The sequence below is a fragment of the Rhincodon typus genome, chromosome 16 (assembly GCF_021869965.1).
Source record: "Rhincodon typus isolate 14 chromosome 16, sRhiTyp1.1, whole genome shotgun sequence".
NCBI lineage: Eukaryota > Metazoa > Chordata > Chondrichthyes > Orectolobiformes > Rhincodontidae > Rhincodon > Rhincodon typus.
Window position 1 is genome coordinate 30,873,171 of NC_063347.1, and position 18,501 is coordinate 30,891,671.

General features: G+C 43.6%; 1 protein-coding gene across 4 annotated transcripts in view; it reads right to left on the minus strand.

Annotated features, from left to right (window-relative positions):
• Nucleotides 1-18,501, minus strand: part of LOC109916433 (protein FAM107B-like) — a 179,834-nt gene that overhangs the window by 30,552 nt on the left and 130,781 nt on the right. The window contains exon 1 of one of the 4 annotated variants that reach the window (XM_048606783.1): nt 18,279-18,298. The exons of the other annotated variants lie outside the window; for them this stretch is intronic. The gene's annotated coding sequence lies outside the window, so the exon portion shown is untranslated. Of the gene's footprint in view, nt 1-18,278; nt 18,299-18,501 lie in introns of those variants that run through there. 4 annotated transcript variants of the gene reach the window in all.

An 18,501-nucleotide genomic window follows, 5' to 3' on the forward strand; every position in this document is an offset into this window, starting at 1 on the left:
TTGTATGTTTCAATAAGGTCACCTCTCATTCTTCTAAACTCCAATAAGTACAGCCCTGGCCTACTCAACCTCTCCTCATAAGAAACATTCTCCATCCCTATTATCAGCCTAATGAATCTTCTCCAGACTGCCTCCAATGCCTGAAGAAGGGTCCAGACTCGAAACGTCAGCTTTCCTGCTCCTCTGATGCTGCCTGGCCTGCTGTGTTCATCCAGCTCTATACCTTATTATTTCTCTTCTGAATAGCAACTGCAGATGGACCACAAGGAATGGAATGGTGCAACAGCTTTTTAAGACATGCTTCAATAATGATCTACACTCTCTCCAGATAGAGATCTAAAAAAAAATGGCATCAACCCAACAAAATCATATGATTTGTCACAAGGCCAGAAAACTGAATGTGAGACTCCTGCTTGTTGACTACAGCTCCACCTTCAACACCATTATTCCCTCCAGACTAATCTCGAAACTGTGACACCTTGGTCTCAGCTCCACCCTCTGCAACTGGACCCTTGGCTTTCTGACCCACAGACTGCAGTGAGGATAGGTAACTGCACCTCCTCCACACTAACATTCAACACTGCAGCACCCCACGTCCTCACCCCAAAAGGATGGGTCATCAGCCCCCTACTGTACTCCCTATACAGCTATGACTATGTTGCCAAATCCCAAACAAACACATTCTACAAGTTCGCTGATTACAGCGCCGTAATGGAATGAATATCTAACAATGACGAGTCAAACTACAGCAGGGAGAGAGAAAGCTTGGTGATGTGGTGCAATGAAAACAACCGGTCCCTCAACATTGGCAACACTAATGAGCTGATCATTGACTTCAGAAAGAAAGGAGGAGAACAGACTCGCATCTACCTCAATAGAACTGAAGTCGAGACAGCAGAGAGCATCAAGTTCCTAGGAGTGACGATAAACATTGACTTGTCCTGGATTTCCCACGTAAATATGACAGTCAAGAAGGCACAACAAACACCTCTTTTTCCTCAGGCGGCTCAGGAAATTTGGCAAGTCCATAAGGTCCCTCACCAACATCTCCAGATGCACCACTGAAAGCATACTGTTTGGGTGCATAATGGCCTGGTATGGCAACTGCTGTGCCCAGGACTGGAAGAAACTACAGAAGGTGATGTGCATAGCCCAGAACATCACAGAAGCCAACCTTCCATCCATGGACTCTATTTACATGGCTCACTGCTGCAGAAAGGTGGCCAACATCATCAAAGACCCATCGCACCCTGGTAATGCTCTCCTACAACCTTCTGAAGGAGGGTCTAGGCCCGAAACGTCAGCTTTCCTGCTCCTCTGACGCTGCTTGGCCTGCTGTGTTCATCCAGCTCTACACCTTGTTATCTCAGATTCTCCAGCAACTGCAGTTTCTACTATTTCTGCCTCTAAGTCTTGCTGATCTGTAAATTCTTTGGTTGCTGTGATCTGCCTGTACTGCTCGTAAACAAAGCTTTTCATTGTATTTTGGTACACATGACAACAAAAAAAATCAAAATCAAATCAACAAGATGATATGTTTCTGGTGGGAAAAAGCCCTGTCACACTGAATGTGTAGCCTAGATGTGCAAATAATGGAATATCTGGGTTAGTGGAGGATCCTTTGTATTTTCTGGTGCATTTACCGCTACATTCCAAATACATTCTTCATGTGTGAAATTAGACAGTGTGAGATCTCATAGACAATGAGGGAGCAACGTAATAGCTGAACTTAACGGAAATGATCTTTGGGTGGTGGTGTATAACTGGCAGCTGAATGGATATTGCCCACTTTATTTCAGCAGCCAAAGTCAAGATCACTCTCAGTGTGCGACAGACAGGGTAGAAGTGACGTGATTTCTTTTGCCTCCAGCAAGATGTTGGACTTGGTTTGGCAATGCTTACACTATAATTTGTAATGAAGCACAATGTGTGGGCTCCTCAGGCCAGGAGCCTGCAGCTCATCTACTCCAACCACTTTACTCTTCTTTTCCTATGGCTTTTTTAAAACATTTCCATTGTTTTAATGACTTTGGTGGAAGACGACTTCTCCTGGTGCAGGCCCAGCGACCCGGAATGGTGGTTCAGGCCTGAGTAGCAGTCTTGTTCAGGAAGGGCTGTCTCGGCCGGGAGTAGTGTCCTTGCTCCGTCTTCTTTGGTGGCTTTGGATATTCCAGCAGCCTGGTGTGAAGGTCTAGTCCCGGCGCAGAGGTCTCATCTTGGCATGGAGGTCTCATACTCGCTTCGAGGCCAGCTTCTCGGTTTTCAAACAGCCCAGTGTGGAGGTTTCATCTCAATTTGGTGCCTTGAATGGAGGTGTGGGGGGGAGGAGGTGTGTGTGGTGGTGCGTGGGAAAATAGGTGTAGGGGCAGTTGTAGCAGGTTGTAGGGGCAGGTGCTGGGGGTGATGGGGTTAGAGGGGAGTGAACGAGGGAGTCGTAGAGAAAGGCAGGCAAGGGTGGGGAGGAAAATATATCTTTGGTTGTGCGGTTGGATTGTAGGTGGCGGAACTGGCGGAGAATGATATGTTGGATGCGGAGGTTGGTGGGTGATATGCGAGGACAAGGGGGATTCTGTCTTTATGTTTGTTGGGGAAGGGGATGTGACGGCAGAGATGCAGGAAATGCAAGGTGATCAAAAATGCCTTTGGAACTGTCCCTCTTTTGCAGCTACACTGGCCCTATCCCCCACATCGACGACTGTATCGGCGCTGCTCCCACTAGGAGCTTGAACAGTTCGTCAACTTTACTAACACCTTCCACCCCAACCTCAAGTTCATCCGGACAATCTCTGATACCTCCCTCTCCTTCCTGGACCTCTCTGTCACCATCTCTGGTAACTGCCTCGAAACTGATATCTACTTCAAGCCTACCAACTCCCACAGCTACCTCTACTACACCTCCTCTCACTCACCTTCCTGCAAGAATGCGATCCTGTACTCCCAATTCCTCCGCCTATACCATGCCTGTTCCCAAGATGGGGCATTCCACTCCCAAACATCCCAGATGTTCTCTTATTTCGAGGACCATAACATCCCCCCTCCGGTGATTGAAAATGCCTCACTCAACTGCATATCTTGCGTTTCCCACACCTCTGCCCTCACATCCCCTCCCCACAACAAAAATAAAGAGACAGAATCCCCCTTGTCCTCACATACCAGCCCACCACCCGCCGCACCCAGCGTATCATTCTCCCCCACTTCAGCCACCTACAATCTGAACCCACAACCAAAGAGATATTTCCCTCCCCACCCCTATCCACTTTTCATAGGGTTAGTGGGGAGTGTGGAGTGGATGAGGGAGTTGTGGAGAGAGCGGTCCCTACCAACTCTGGCACCTTTCCTTACAACCGCAGGAAGTGCTACAACTGCCCCTACACCTGCCCCCTCACCTCCATTCAAGGCACAAATCAAACGTTCCACATTAGACAGGGGTTCACCTGCACATCCGCCAACTTGGTCTACTGCGTCCGCTGCTCCCGATGTGGCCTCCTCTACATCGGTGAGACCAAGCAGAGGCTTGGAGACCATTTTGTAGAGCATCTGCGCTCTGTTCGTGACAAACGACAACACCTTCCGGTTGCGAACCATTTTAAATCCCCCTCCCACTCCCTGGATGACATGTCCATCCTGGGCCTCCTCCAGTGTCACAATGACACCACTCGCAAACTGGAGGAACAGCACCTCATATTCCACCTTGGGAAACTACAGCCCAACGGTCTCAATGTGGACTTTACCAGTTTCAAAATCTCCCCACCCCTGGCCTCATCCCATGACCAACACTCCCTCTCATCCCCACCCCCTTGATCTGACACAACCTGCCCATCTTCTTTCCCACCTATCCGCCCCTCCCATCCCACTGACCAATCCCCACCGCTGCCTACCTGCACGCACATCACTATCCCACCTACCTTCCCCAGCCCCACCCCTTCTCTCTGAGCTTCTTCCCCCTCCCCTAATTCTGAAGAAGGGTCCCGACCCAAAACGTCAGCTTTCCTGTTCCTCTGATGCTGCCTGGCCTGCTGTGTTCCTCCAGCTCTACACTGTGTTATCTCTGACTCCAGCATCTGCAGCTCTTACTATCTCTGTCAACTTTACTTTTCTTTTTCTTCTGGTTTATGATATATATCGTTAATTTAGGCACCACGGCATGGCGACTCAGTTTTTCCACTGTATTTTTGTTGTACGAATGCACGTGACAATAAATCGCTATTCTATTCTAAACTAGATGTTTATTTCAGCTAACTATTATACATAAACAAACATTCTCAGATCCTAAGTCTCTGGGTTAATATTTTAAAAAAGCTACAAAACAGCAGCATGCTTCCAGTGGCACACCATGGTTCAAGTGATTCCAGATTAACGTGGAGTATACCCTCGGATTATGCTATGGTGTGGTGATGCCATCATGAGTATGTATCTTAAAAGGTATCATGATATACTGACTGTGAGACATAATACAACACGAGGTGCACGTGCGAGTTTAAAATAAAACTACTGGACATTTGTCCCCAATTTCCCGCCTGCTTTTATCAGCAGGCATGAGGCTGTGCAGTTCTTAGTCATGTCCACGGTTAAGATGACGTGCACAAAACAACGATTCCTTGAAGTCACACCACTACCATTTAAATTACGATCCCTGTCCATGGGGCTGCATTATGTGCCTGAAATCAGATCAAGGTGGAAATTTGTTGGAATTTCCCAAGGAGCAGGGTGGGTAAAAAAAAAAAAAAATCAGGACTACAAATTGCATCAAGAAATCCAAAGTGCATTTCTTGTAAACAATAATTATTCACAATTTCTAACTATAAACTATTAAATTACCATTGGCACCATAATGACCAGATGTCTTTCAAAAATAGTTTTGCAGCTCGTTACTGGCATGTTGAGAATGGCAAATGAATCTCAGTTATCCAGATTTATGCTCAGATAAAATTCCTCAATGCTTTGTGTTGTCAAAGTGTTGTAGAAAAATAAATTAGTTTGTGCTTTTCTACGACACAAATATGCAAGCACAAGATATTAGTATAAAGGGTGATTCTGCAAAATGAAATTGAAATAGTGAACAATAACTTGAATGTGAACTTTCTACTCAATAAAGATCTTATATTTATTAACCAACAGGCTCTCTCATAACACAGAAAATGAATTTCGGTTTCTGTTGGCAGGGGTGGAGGGGAGTGTTTATAAATTGAAGAAGATTTGTCCAATTGCATTGTGAGAAATTCTTCACTCCATACAAAATCAGATTGCTATATCTGGGGAATTATGGGCAAAAGGGTCTTGGGGAGAGAAACATATGTTAACTGCAATGAAAAACTTGAGCGAGACTGATTAAGGCCTTTAAATAAAGTTACACTAAGCTAAACTACAGATCAATAGTAAATTCAATTATGCTGTGAAAAGCACAATTCTTGACGGTTCGCTTTTGTTGCAAATTGAGAAAACATGAAACAAAGAAAGATGATTTTTGATCAATTTTCTGCACTCCTGAGCAATAAATATATGCAAGAATTAGTCACCCTGAAGCATTTATTCTACCATAACGTGAAAGGAAACGAATTTGAGATAGAACATTTAAAAGTGACACATAGGAAGCATTAGTGATTTCTAAGTCATTTAGCTTTAAAATGTTAATTTAATAAATGCCTAATTTTCACTCTTGCAGTTTAAAGTCAGCAGTAAAATGACTGGTAGTTAAAGTGATAAGTCACCAGGACCAGATGGGGCGTATCCAAGAATATCAAAGGCAGTGAGAATGGAAATTGCAAAGACGCTGACAATATTCTTTCAACCTTCTCTGCTCTTAGAGGTCGTGCAAGAGGACTGGAGATTTGGAAACATTACACCATTGCTCAAATAAGGCTGTAAAGATAAGGCCAATTATCTTAATTTTGGTGGTGGGGAAACTTCTACAAATAATTATTTTAGATAGGATTAGTAGTCACATGGAAAATATGGGTTAATTTGGAAAAGCCAACATGGATTTGTTAAAGGAAAATTATGCCTAATTTGCTGCATTTCCACCCCCCCCCGACGGAGATAACAGAGATGATTGATGAGGGTAATGCTATTGATCTGATGTATGTAGATCTCCAGAAGACATTCAATACTATGCCACACATAGACTTGTGAAGAAACTTATAGCTCATGGAATAAATGGGACAGTAGCAATGCAGATACAAACTAGCTGAGTGATAAGCAATATAGTAATGGCTATTGGGTATTTTTCAAGCTAGAGGAAGATTTTAGTGGTGTTCCAGAGGTCAGTATTAACTTTTCTGCTTTTTCTGATATAAAAATGACCTAGATTTTGGTGTAGGAGGGGAAAATTTCATTAAAAAATTGTGGACAGTACAAATCTTGGGAACATTGTAAATGGTGAGGAGGATAGTGCAGAACTTAAAAGAAAAATGAAAAGTTGTTGAGATAGGCTGCTAGGTGCCAGACGTGCAGAAGTACGAGATTATACGTTTTGGTACAAAGAACGTGAAAGCATAAAGGGTAATATCTTAAATGATGTGCAGGAGCAGAGAGACATTGGAATCTGTGCATAAGTCATTAAACGTGGCAGGACAGGCAGTGAGAAAACTAATAAGGCATACGGTATTCTAGGCTTTGTAACAAGAGCATAGATTTCAGGAGCAGGGAGGTTGTACTGAATTTGCGCATTATTGGTCAGATCGCAGTTGGAGTATTTTGTACAGATCTGGGCACTGCACCTTAGGAAGGATGTGGATTCATTGGAGAAAGTCATAGGGGTTTACAAGAATGAAATTTCTCATTCCTGGAACCATTCATTCAGTTACAAGAATATATCAGAGAAGTTGGGGAAGAGAAAAATGAGAGGAGATCTGTTGGGTGTTTTCAAAATCACGGATCAAGTACGTAGGGAGAAACCATCCCCAGCCGTAAAATAAGCAGGAACCAGAAGGCATAGATTGAAAGTGTTCTGTAAAAGAAGCAAAAATGAGAGATGAGAAACAAAACTTTTGCACACCAAGTAATTAAGGTGTGGAAGGCAGATTCATTTGAGACATTCAAGAGGGCAGCAAATGATTTTAAAATACGTAGTGTTATTGGGAAAAGGTAGAAGATTGCCATGAAGCCAAAATGCTCAGAGCACCAGTACAGAAATGATGGGTCAAATGGCCTTATTCTCGACCATGCCAATTCTGTGATCTTATATAGTGAATGTGACAGAAAAACCATGAACAAAAGTAAAACTGACAACATTTGTATCTTTCAGAAGTCTTGTAAATTTGACAAGGCAGATTGAGGGGGAGAAATTAACACTTTTGTTGACAAGCCCATCAGACAATGGTCAGCAAGTAATGTACTCGAGGACAACAAAAAGAGATGTTGGATCCTGTCAGATGGTTCTCTGAGCAGATAGCCAAAGACATTCGGAAGAACACCTCATGGTTAGAACTTTCAAACAAGCTTCGAGACATAGCTTGGCTCGAAGTGACTGTGCTTGTGTGGAGGTGGGGGAAAGGGACTGTTGTCTACCTCCTCATGGAGCGTGTCTTGTGTGGAAGGTCTGGAGAGAAATGCAGTGGTTTGTGTTGAGGTTCTTCCCAAGCAACTCTGTGACACAGGACTCTTGTGTATGGGTCATGTGTGTCCCAAGGACATCAACCATGCCTGAAGAACCATCAGCTGAGTGAAAGACACTCTTGGGGCTGCCTGAAACTTGCTGATCTTCCAGTACAAGAGTTATTTTTAGCCAACTATTTCAGACAGGCACACTCTAGGTGCCTCGAAGGAACTGCTACAGCTTGGAGCAACTTCTGCAGAGGCTCACTGGAGAAAGGTTGCTGTCCAAGGCTTTTCAGGTATGGAAACCTGTGGGCCTGAAAACTGTAGAATATCTTGGGTTGTGTACGTTACAAAAAAAAACTTATTGTGACAAGAATATTAAAATTTTACTGAGGCATCTCTGAGAGAAACATGGTGTATAGAGAAATGTTTATGTCTGTTACATTTTCTGCAATTTCCATTTGAAATGTTTTGCCCTTGGGCTGTGGGCCTGGCATGGAATATACATTAATATTATGACAATTGCATTTCTATTGAGATGCCAGAGTGGAATATGCTGTATGGGTACAAGTTAAAAAAACAGAATCTGGAAGAAAATTCAGTGGAAACCTTTTATTGTAATGTATTTTTACAAATCTGGTAAAGTCAGAGTCATACAGAACAGAAGAGGCCTTTTGGCCCATCCAGTATGCATCAACCTATGTACACTAATCCCACTTTCCAACAATAGGCCTAGGACTAGAATGTTATGTCATGTCATTTCAAGTATTCATCCACCTACCTTTTAAAGGTGTTTCCTGCCACTGCTACTCTCCCAGGTGGTACAATCCAAATTCTCCCCAGCCTCTGTGTAAAAAAAAATGTTTCCTCAAATCTCCTGCCATTCACCATAAAATTATGCCCCCTTGTTATTGGCCCTTCAGCAAAGGGAAAAGCTGCTTCCTATCCACCCTGTCCATACCCCTCAATCTTGTATACTCCAGTCAGATCCACGGGCTTTCTCAGCTTCAAAGAAAACAAACCAAACCTACCCAGCCTTTCTTCATAGCTGAAATGCTCCAACCCAGGCAACATTCTAGGGAAGCTCCTCTGTAGCCCCTCCAGTACAATGACATCCTTCCTGCATTGTGGTGACTAGAACTCCACACAGTCCTCCAGCTGTGGCCTAACCAAAGTTTTGTACATCTCCAACAACAGCCACACTGCTCCTACAAGCTATTCCACAACTGACAAAGGAAAGTATCCCTTATGTGTTCTTAACTACCTTGTTAACATATCCTGCTCCTCCTGGGATATGTGGACAAGCACACCAAAATCCCTCTGTTCCTCCGATCTTTCTACTGTGCTATCATTCATTGAGCACTCCCTTTTCTTGTTACTCCTTCCCAACTGCATCACCTCACATTTTTCAGGGTCAAATTTTGTCTGCCAATATACCAAAAGCATCTCTTTGTAATAAGAGGGGTCAGCTAGGAGAAGCTAGATCTTGTCAGTTGGTTTCCTGAATAGACCATAAAAAGGAATCCCCAAGTGCTCCCCAGCTGTAAACCTTGAATGAACCAGGAAGTCCACTCCCTACTGAAGACCAGACGTGCAGCATTCAAGTCAGGTGACCCAGACCTACACAGGAAATCCAGATATGACCTCCGCAAAGCCATCATGGAGGCCAAGAAGCAGTACCGGACTGAGTTAGAAGCCCAAACTTACCAAACAGACTCCTGCCGCCTATGGCAAGGCCTAAATGACATTACGGGATATAAAACAAAGCAGAGCAAGACAGCAGACAAAGATACATCCTTCCCCGATGCACTCAATGCTTGGTTTGATGGGAATGCCAGCAGCTCGGTCATACCTGCCCCGACAGCCCCGGACACACCTGTTCCCCCTGTCATTGCTTCAGACGTCAGATCGGTTTTCCTGCGAGTCAACCCGAGGAAAGTGATGGGCCTGGACGGTGTTCCCGGCTGAGCACTCAGATCCTGTGTGGACCAACTGGCGAAGGTATTCACTGACATCTTCAACCTCTCCCTCCAACAAGCCGAAGTTCCCAACTGCTTCAGGAAGACCACCATCATCCCCGTACCCAAGAAAACGTGCAGTGTGCCTTAATGACTACTGCCCAGTAGCTCTGACTTCAATAATCATGAAGGGCTTCGAAAGGCTGGTCATGGCCCACATCAACTCCAGTCTCCCAGCCTGCCTTGATCCCCTACAGTTTGCCTACTGATATAACAGATTCAGAGGCTGCCGTATCCCTAGCCCTGCACTCATCCCTGAAATATCAAAGACACCTATGTCAGACTCCTGCTTGTTGACTACAGCTCCACCTTCAACACCATTATCCCCTCCAGACTGATCTCAAAACCACATGACCTTGGTGTCGGCTCTGCCCTCTGCAACTGGATCTTCAGCTTTCCGACCCATAGACCTCAGTGCAGATAGGTAACTGCACCTCCTCCACAATAACACTCAATACTGGACCCTCCCAAGGATACGTGCTCAGACCCCTACAGTACTCCGCTCATACATTTGACTGTGTTGCCAAATTCCAAACGAACGCCAATTACAAGTTTGCTGATGACACCACCATCTGATACCTGACAACGACCAGTCAAACTACAGAAGGGAGAGAGAGAGGGCTTAGTGACATGGTGCAATGAAAACATCTGTCTCTCAACATCGGCAAAACTAAAGAACTGATCATTGACTTCAGAAAGAAAGGAGGAGAACATGCTCCCATCTACATCAACAGAACGGAGGTTGAGAGGGTGAAGAGTATCAAGTTCCTCAGAGTGGTGATAACCAACAACTGTCCTGGACTTCCCAGGTAAATGCAACGGTCAAGATGGTACAACAATGCCTCTTCTTCCTCAGGCAGCTCAGGAAATTTGGCATGTCCGTAAGGTCCCTTACAAACTTCCACAGATGCACCACTGAAAGCATACTGTCCGAGTGCATAACGGCCTGGTATGGCAACTGCTCTGCACAGGACCATAAGAAACTACAGAAAGTGGTGTGCACAGGCCAGACCATCACAGAAGCCAACCTTCCATCCATAGACTCATTTACATGGCTCACTGCCGCAGAAAAGATGGCCAACATTAAAGGCCCATCACACCTCAGTAATGATCTCCGACAACCTCTTCCATCAGGCAGAAGATACAGAAGGCTGAAAACACACATGAGCAGGTTCAGGAACAGCTTCTTCCTGGCTGTTATCAGACTGATGAATGGACTCTCGAGCATCAAATAATGCTAATCTTGCTAATGTCGATCTCACCGAGCACATACCCTGCCCAACGTAACCCGTATGCCTCTGACTAGGTCTTTTTGATCTGTTCATCCTTTGCTTACTATGATCTGCCTGTACCACTCATAAATAATGCTTTTCACTGCATTTCAGTACACATGACAATAAATAACTCAAAGAGAAGATTGAAGGCAGGAAAAAGTAGATTGTACTGCATTGTTATAAGAGAATGAAACCAGTGTATACAAAGTCAAAACCTGATACATAGAACCTATAAAAGGACAGAAACAAATAAGAATTCTGTGGTAGACGATCCTCATGTTCAATACCACAAATTATTCCTGTATGTGGGTCTCAGAAGCACGTCTTTCCTGACTTGTATTCATTAAATTGTGTTACCAGGCCAAGAGATTATTTGTCGTGTATACCAGATGTCACAATCTTACACTTGCCACAATGTGCATTTCCCTATCTTTATGAAATTGAAGTAAGAAGTACACAAATAAGACTAGACTTAATGCAAGCCAACAAACTGGATGGGATGATCTTTGGAGGGTCGGTATGGACTCAATGGGCCGAATAGCCTGCTTCCACACTTAGGGATTCTATGATTCTATGAGCCATTCTCGTAAATATTTTCTGCAGCCTCACTAAATCTTTGCATTTAAGGGTTCTGTCCAATTCTGGGCACAATACTTCCAATTAAGGCTGAACAGGGTTTTCGGAGATTGCTCAGAACTGCCTAGTTTTTGTACTTTCTTTAATTGCAAAGGCGAGGATCCCATCTTCTTTTTAAATGATTTCTACTTAAAATCTCCATTGCCACTTCCAACAATTTGTGTACATGTACCTGAAAGTTCTTTTGCTCTTACGATTTAAAAAAAGGAGTGTGTCCTTTATTTTACATTGCTTTCCTGGTTCTTCCTCTAAACAAGTCACTTTATACATCTGCAACCTGTCCATCCACTCAAATAGTCTATCTATATCCTCTTGAAATTTATTACTACCCTTCTTGCAGTCCACTATGTTTCCAAGTTTTGTGATAGCTGCAAAATTTGAAATTCCTCACTGTTCATTCAAGTTGTCAATACAAAGGCAGAAAAGCAATGGGTCTAGTTCTGAATCTTGAGATATCCTGCTATAAACCCTCCTGCAGTCTGATAAGCAACAATTCACCATTATTTTCCTGTTACTCAACCAACTTGTACTCAAGCTGACACTGTCTCTTTATTCCATGACCTTCAACTTTGCTGATACATCTGTTGTGTGAACATACAAGAATAAATTCTTGTTAGCCTCAATTCAAATGACATGCAAATAGAAGTTGTTTGCAATCTGGTGTTTCACACCAAGTACAATCCTATTGAATGTTGGAAATGACCGGTCTCTCTTTCAGAGTTAAGATTTTTCCCAAGTTGGACAAGGTCAAAACTCACAGACACCAGGTTTTAGGCCAACAGGTTTATTTGAAAACACTAGAGTGTTGCTTCTTCCTCAGGTGTAGTGAGAGAGGAGGTATCAAGACACAGAATTTATAAAGTAAAAGATCAAAGGATCTTACAACTGATAGGAGCTGAAAGAACTGTGGATGCTGTAAATCAGGAACAAAAACAGAAGTTACTGGAAAAGCCCAGCAGTTCTAGCAGCATCTGTGAAGAAAAAAAATCAGAGTTAACGTTTTGGGTTTGGCGAGTTCTGAGGAAGAGTCACTGGACAGATGCTGCCAGACCTGCTGAACTTTTCCCAGCAACTTCTGTTTTTGTTACAACTGATGGGAATGTATTGGATAAACCTAAAATGGCTGGCTGGCTCCCTCCCATTAAATCTTTAGTCAGTTAGAAAAGGAGATGCAGGTTTCGATTGATTAAAATACAAATCCCAGAATTTCTTTCAAGTCACTGCCTTGAGATAATTAAAAGGTTTTATCAGTGTATACAAGAGGTGACATCTCAGATCAGACAATGCATTTTAGGTGTGAGGCCTTGTTTAGAATCTGTCTGTGTTTTAACTTGGGAGTCAGACTGGTTTTATTTCCAAACCAGGAATTTATAAAATTCCCCATTGACTGACCGTGTCGACGAGATGTGTGCTTTTTGAACAAAATAGAATGCATCTGCAAATACATATAAATCTAGGGGGTGAATTTGTATGTGATTGTGCATGCGCATGAGCATGAGACAGAGAAAGTGTGTGTGCACGTACATACGTGTGCATCTGCATACATATGCGAGTGAGTGACAGACAGAGAGTGAGTGAGTGAGAGACATAGAGTGGGGGTCTGTGAAAGCGTGTGTGTGTATATGCGTGCTTGCGTGCGTACACATGAGTGTGGTGGGGTCTCCTGTAGTGCAACATGAACCCAAGACCACGTTTGAGGCCATCCTCACGGGTACTGAACTTGGCTATCAGCCTCTGCTCGGCGACTCTGCGTTGTTGTGTAACCCAAAGTCTGCCTTGGAGGACGTTTACCCGAAAATCCGAGGCTGAATGTCCTTGACCACTAAAGTGCTTCCCCCACAGTTGTGTGGTGTTCATTCATCCATTGTTGTAGGGTCAGCATGGTTTCGCCAATATACCATCCTCGGGGTATCCTTGCCTGCAGCTATGAGATAGACAACGTTGGCGGAGTCACATAAGTATCTGCCGTGCACATGGTGCATGGTGTTCCCACGCGTGATGGTAGTGTCCATGTTGATGATCTGACATGTCTTGCAGAGGTTGCTGTGGCAGGGTTGTGTGGTGTTGTGGTCGATGTTGTCCTAAAGGCTGGGCAGTTTGCTGCGAACAATGGTCTGTTTAAGTTCTGGCAGTCATTTGAAGGCGAGAAGTGGAGGAGTGGGGATGAACTTGGAGAGGTGCTCGTTGTCATTGTTGACATGTTGAGGGCTGCAAAGAACATTGTGTAGTTTCTCTGCTCAGGGGAAATTCTGGATGACGAAGGGTACCCTATCGGATGTATCCTGTGTCTGTCTTCTGAGGAAGTCATTACGGTTTTTTGCTGTGGCCCATCGGAACTGGCAATTAATGAGCTGAGCACTGTGTCCCGTTCTTAGAAGGCGTCCTTCAACACCTTCAGGCATCCGTTGCGTTCCTCCTCATCTGAGCAGATCCTGTGTACGCACAGGACCTGTCTTTAAGGAATGACTTTTTAAAATATGTTTCAGGTCGAAGCCAGTTGAATCTATGTTGTGTTAGTGATTATGAAGAAAATTTTTAATCAGGCTAAATAGATAAAAATCCTATAATATTACAATTCATATGGACAATATTGGAAGCACACAAGAAACAAACTGTTTAGAATGAAAGGACAGTCTACTGATTTCAGGGTATGTGGAAGTGAATTGTTCGTGTGTTATTGCTGCTTTAGAAACCAAATACTGCAACTTCTTTTACACACAACATTCACATTTTCCAATCTGATGTAATTATGTTTGCCAATACTTGATTTTAAGGTGCACTTAGCCTATACTAACAGCCAATTGGGTGAAGATATCACAGCAAAGAATTTTGTTTTCAATTCAAGGGGTCTCATTACATTATAGACATTACAAATGCAACAGTTCATTACTAGTTTGTAATGTTTGCATGTCATTTTGACAGAGACAAGGAATGGCAGGGACAAACAGAAAAAGCCCCTGGCAACCAGTAAACAAATTATGCTGGTTTACATTGACATGGAGACAGACACCACAATCCTATACAAGAGGGGGGCAAGTTGTCAGCCAGTTTGCACATGCCAAATTCATGCCAAAACTCCTCACCCTCCAGAATAATTAATTCCTTAATGTTGTCATACAAAGAACTTGGGTTTTCTATTCCATTACTTAGAAGGGCAATGATGAATTAGAAAAAGTGTTTTAAAGCACTTGTGCTTATAACTCAGATTACAGGACAGAGAAGCAAAGTGCAGCCTAACAAATGATGCACTTAACAGCATAGCACCCAGCATCACCATTTACATTTGCACTAAGCAGTAATACCTATTCTGGTATCTTAGAATTTGTGGACAGAGGTGCAGGAAGCAGTTCTATTTCCCAGCATGGTCATGAAAAGGAAACAGCAAAGTGGGCGCAGGAGCAGCTGTCAGTGCTGAGCTGAGAGCAGTCAGCACACTGCTCGAGCCTCTTAACATCCCTCAGGCTAGAGGGCTCATCTTATTTAAAATGCAGGAAGGTAACAAGGTGCAGAGCTGGAGACCAGGCAGACCAGGCAGCATCAGAGGAGCAGGAAAACTGACGTTTCTTCTTCAGAAATGGGGGGAGGGGAAGGGGGCTCTGAAATAAATAGAGGGGGGCAGTGATAGAAGGTGGATAGTGGAGTGGATAGGCAGGAGTACTACTATCAACCTTCTATCACCGCACCCTCCTTCTATTTATTTCTGAACCCCCTTCCCCATATTTGAAGAAGGGTCCCGATCTGAAACGTCAGCTTTCCTGCTCCTCTGATGCTGCCTGGCCTGCTGTGTTCATCCAGCTCTACACCTGGTTATCTCAGATTCTCCAGCATCGGCAGTTCCTAATATCTCTGCATTTTGAATAAGGCTGGTTGAACACAGCATGGAGCAGTCCCTTCTCTTCAGGCCTCGGGGAAAGGCAAATGATGTAAACATATTAACCAAGAAAAATGATGAAATAGTCTGGTCAACAGAAACATCTTAGAAAAAGCCAACAACTCAACAGTCTGAAAATAGATCTCTGACATACAAAGGCAAAGAATTAGAGCAAAAGGTGCAGCTGGTCACATGCTTATCTTAATCCCAGCTGCAGGATAGTCAACATTCTATCATTTTTATGACACAACACAAGAAATTTGTGTCACCTAGACAGGTTGGACGTTTCTACAGTACACAATGTCTCCTTTTGTTTCTGGTTTGAGGTTGCCAGCTGTGTCTTGCACAAATTTATAACAGACCAGTTGGACTTTGGTCTGGAGAAAAGTTTATAGCATGAGAATAGTCCATGGTAACACAAATAGATATCAAGCCAAAAGTCCCAGTATAAAATTGTTTGTTTGCAAAGTTCTTTTTATGAACGGGTACCAGTCACATTTCAAAACCTTTTGAACTTCTCTCAGAAATATGCTTTCCTCTTACAATTTGAACATGAATTTATGATGCTCTGGCAACATAGACAGTCAAAGAGGGACAGAGACAGAGAGAGAGAGAAATATTGTAAATACAATGGTTTTATTTGCGTTGAATGGGATATTTTCGTAGATGATCGTTCCTGGAATCTGTGCTATATACCACCCTAACTCAGTTGTTTGTACTACTGAGTAAGGGCTGTTTGAGGCAACTCACTACCACCAATGCTCATTTGCCTTTGCAGTATCCAGAGCATAGTGGTAGAGGGCACACCACCATAACCACACAGGAGACTCAGTTCTTAGAAGGTTTATCTTCTGTTAGCAATAAGTACAACTACATTCGGTTAGACATAATTACTAGGACCTTAGGGAACTGGTACTGCTCGATCTGCTCTGTCTGAAAGCTAGCATAGAAATCCCTGTCTGTCTCAGTCTATGGAAGGAGACAATGTAACATGAACATTAACTCAGAACCATTACCTTATACAACAATGGGTGGAGTTTAATGTAGTCTTCAATTATTTTTCCCCCAATAATATACTTTATTCATGAAAATTTTTTAAAAATATCATTACAAACTATTTCCATTTGAAAATTATAGAATTTACAACAAAATTCAATTTGTCTTCAGACGTGTTCCACTCTTGGGTGTCTGAATTGTAATAGTTTCATTACTCACAATGTACCTTCCACATCAGGAATGCAGCCTGAAGGCAAAACATTTCAAAATGAATTCTTTTTTTAAGAAAGTGCAAGAGAAATAAACTTCTCTATGAACCTTGTTCCAATCTTCAGGTGTCTTGATACAACTTCAAAACCCTCTATGTTCACAATTACATTCTTTGTAAGGTAAACAACCTTAGAGGCTGCATACAGGATTTGCAAGTTTCCTTAGTGTACTATAGCTGAAAGGCCTGGACTGCAGCCTTTCCCCATTGCACCTCTGTGATAGCTGCCTTAAGTTCTAATTCAACCCTCGGCACATTGTCCTGAGCTTTAGAATGTGCTGGTCTAGAACACTTGGTTGACAACAACTCTTTGCATTGGTAGACTAGCAAATTTTGGGCAGACGAGAAAGGAGTGCCTTGTACAGAGTCTTCCAGGCACAGATGATCCTTGTCCTAATGTGTAGCCCTGGGAAGAACGTGTAGAGCACACAGTCCTGCATGGCACCTCTGTGTAGCCCTTCTTTATAAAGGCACATCCCACAAGGAAGTGGGTAATGCTTTCTTCCCCACCACAGTCACCTCAAAAGGCAACAGGAGGGGTGATACTGTGGGCAGCTAGGAAGGACCGATAGGAAGGTCCTCTCTCAGTGTCAGCCAATTTATATCATGGTGCTTATTTGTAAATTCTGCCAAATTACTTTTACAGTCTGCTCGGAGAACCAACCGACAGAATCTGCCCTTTTCTTTTTCCTGCAGGACCCAGAGGACATTAAATGCTGAGCACTGCATTATTGGCTTGTGGTTCAAGAGGTGTTTTTCTGCATAAACCTCTCCATGGGGAACAGGGGATCTGGAATGATCTAACTATGTTGAGTGTTCCACCATTAAAATCACTGACTTGGCTGGAATTAAGGCAGAACATTATAGAGGGTGTTGTGAACATAATGGAATGAAGATCCATACTTACAGTACCCCTCAGGAAATTTTAAATCAACCTGTTCACACATGTTATGATGCATCTCTAGAGCAGTTAGGACACTGCCACTGTTCCACAAGAGCCCTCTAAGGCCTCTTCTCCTATCAGGTTCTGATGAATGTGGACTATGGTGAGATGCGTGGCAGAATCAGGCAACATGTTGAGCCAGGCCCATCATGTTAGGCAGCAGTAAACTCCCAAATGCTGCTCATTATTGTTTGTTAAACACGTAGTTAACAGCCCAACATATCACATTAATATTCTAGGTTGCGATCTTACCAAACTCACCATTCTAAGTAACCATCAGCAAAACCCGACAGGGAAACCAGAATGGGATTGTCACAGCTTCAACTCACTGCCTACCCTAAATGATCTCCATGTTGAAAACCTGGCAGCAATATCTCGGGCATGCTCCATAGGCACTGACCACATTCACCCTACTTCCACAGACATTGGCATCTGATGCTCCCCAGCCTTTAAGAACCCTCATGGCCCATCTTCAATTCACTTACAGGAGGCTTCTGTACTTCAGTGCTGCACTGGCAACTATTATTGTAATGCTGCTGTAAGAACACTGTTCAGGGACATGGCCGGCTCATGTACCGGGCAGGCTGCATCTCTGGGTCCTTTGCACAGATCATTGCACTCACCCTCACTCTGAAGTTACCTGGATGGTTGCAACATCCTTGTACTGCCTTGTTTCGTCTTTTTGCAATTTGCCCTCTCAGGTAAAGATACCAGCCTCATATTATTACTGTCTTACCTTACCATTTAGTGCAAGTTCAAAGCCAGGAAGCTTGTCACAGTTGCCAGCAAGCCTTAGTCCAATCAAGGGTGATAGTCTTTGCTTAGCATATCCTGGCACAGTAAATCAGTCAGGATCCTCTCCCCATGACGGGTGACAGGTAGCCCATGGCAGCAGCTATAATGGGAGATGGAAATGGGTGGCACAGCTATTATTGTTAGTGCAGACTTGGGGGGGGGGG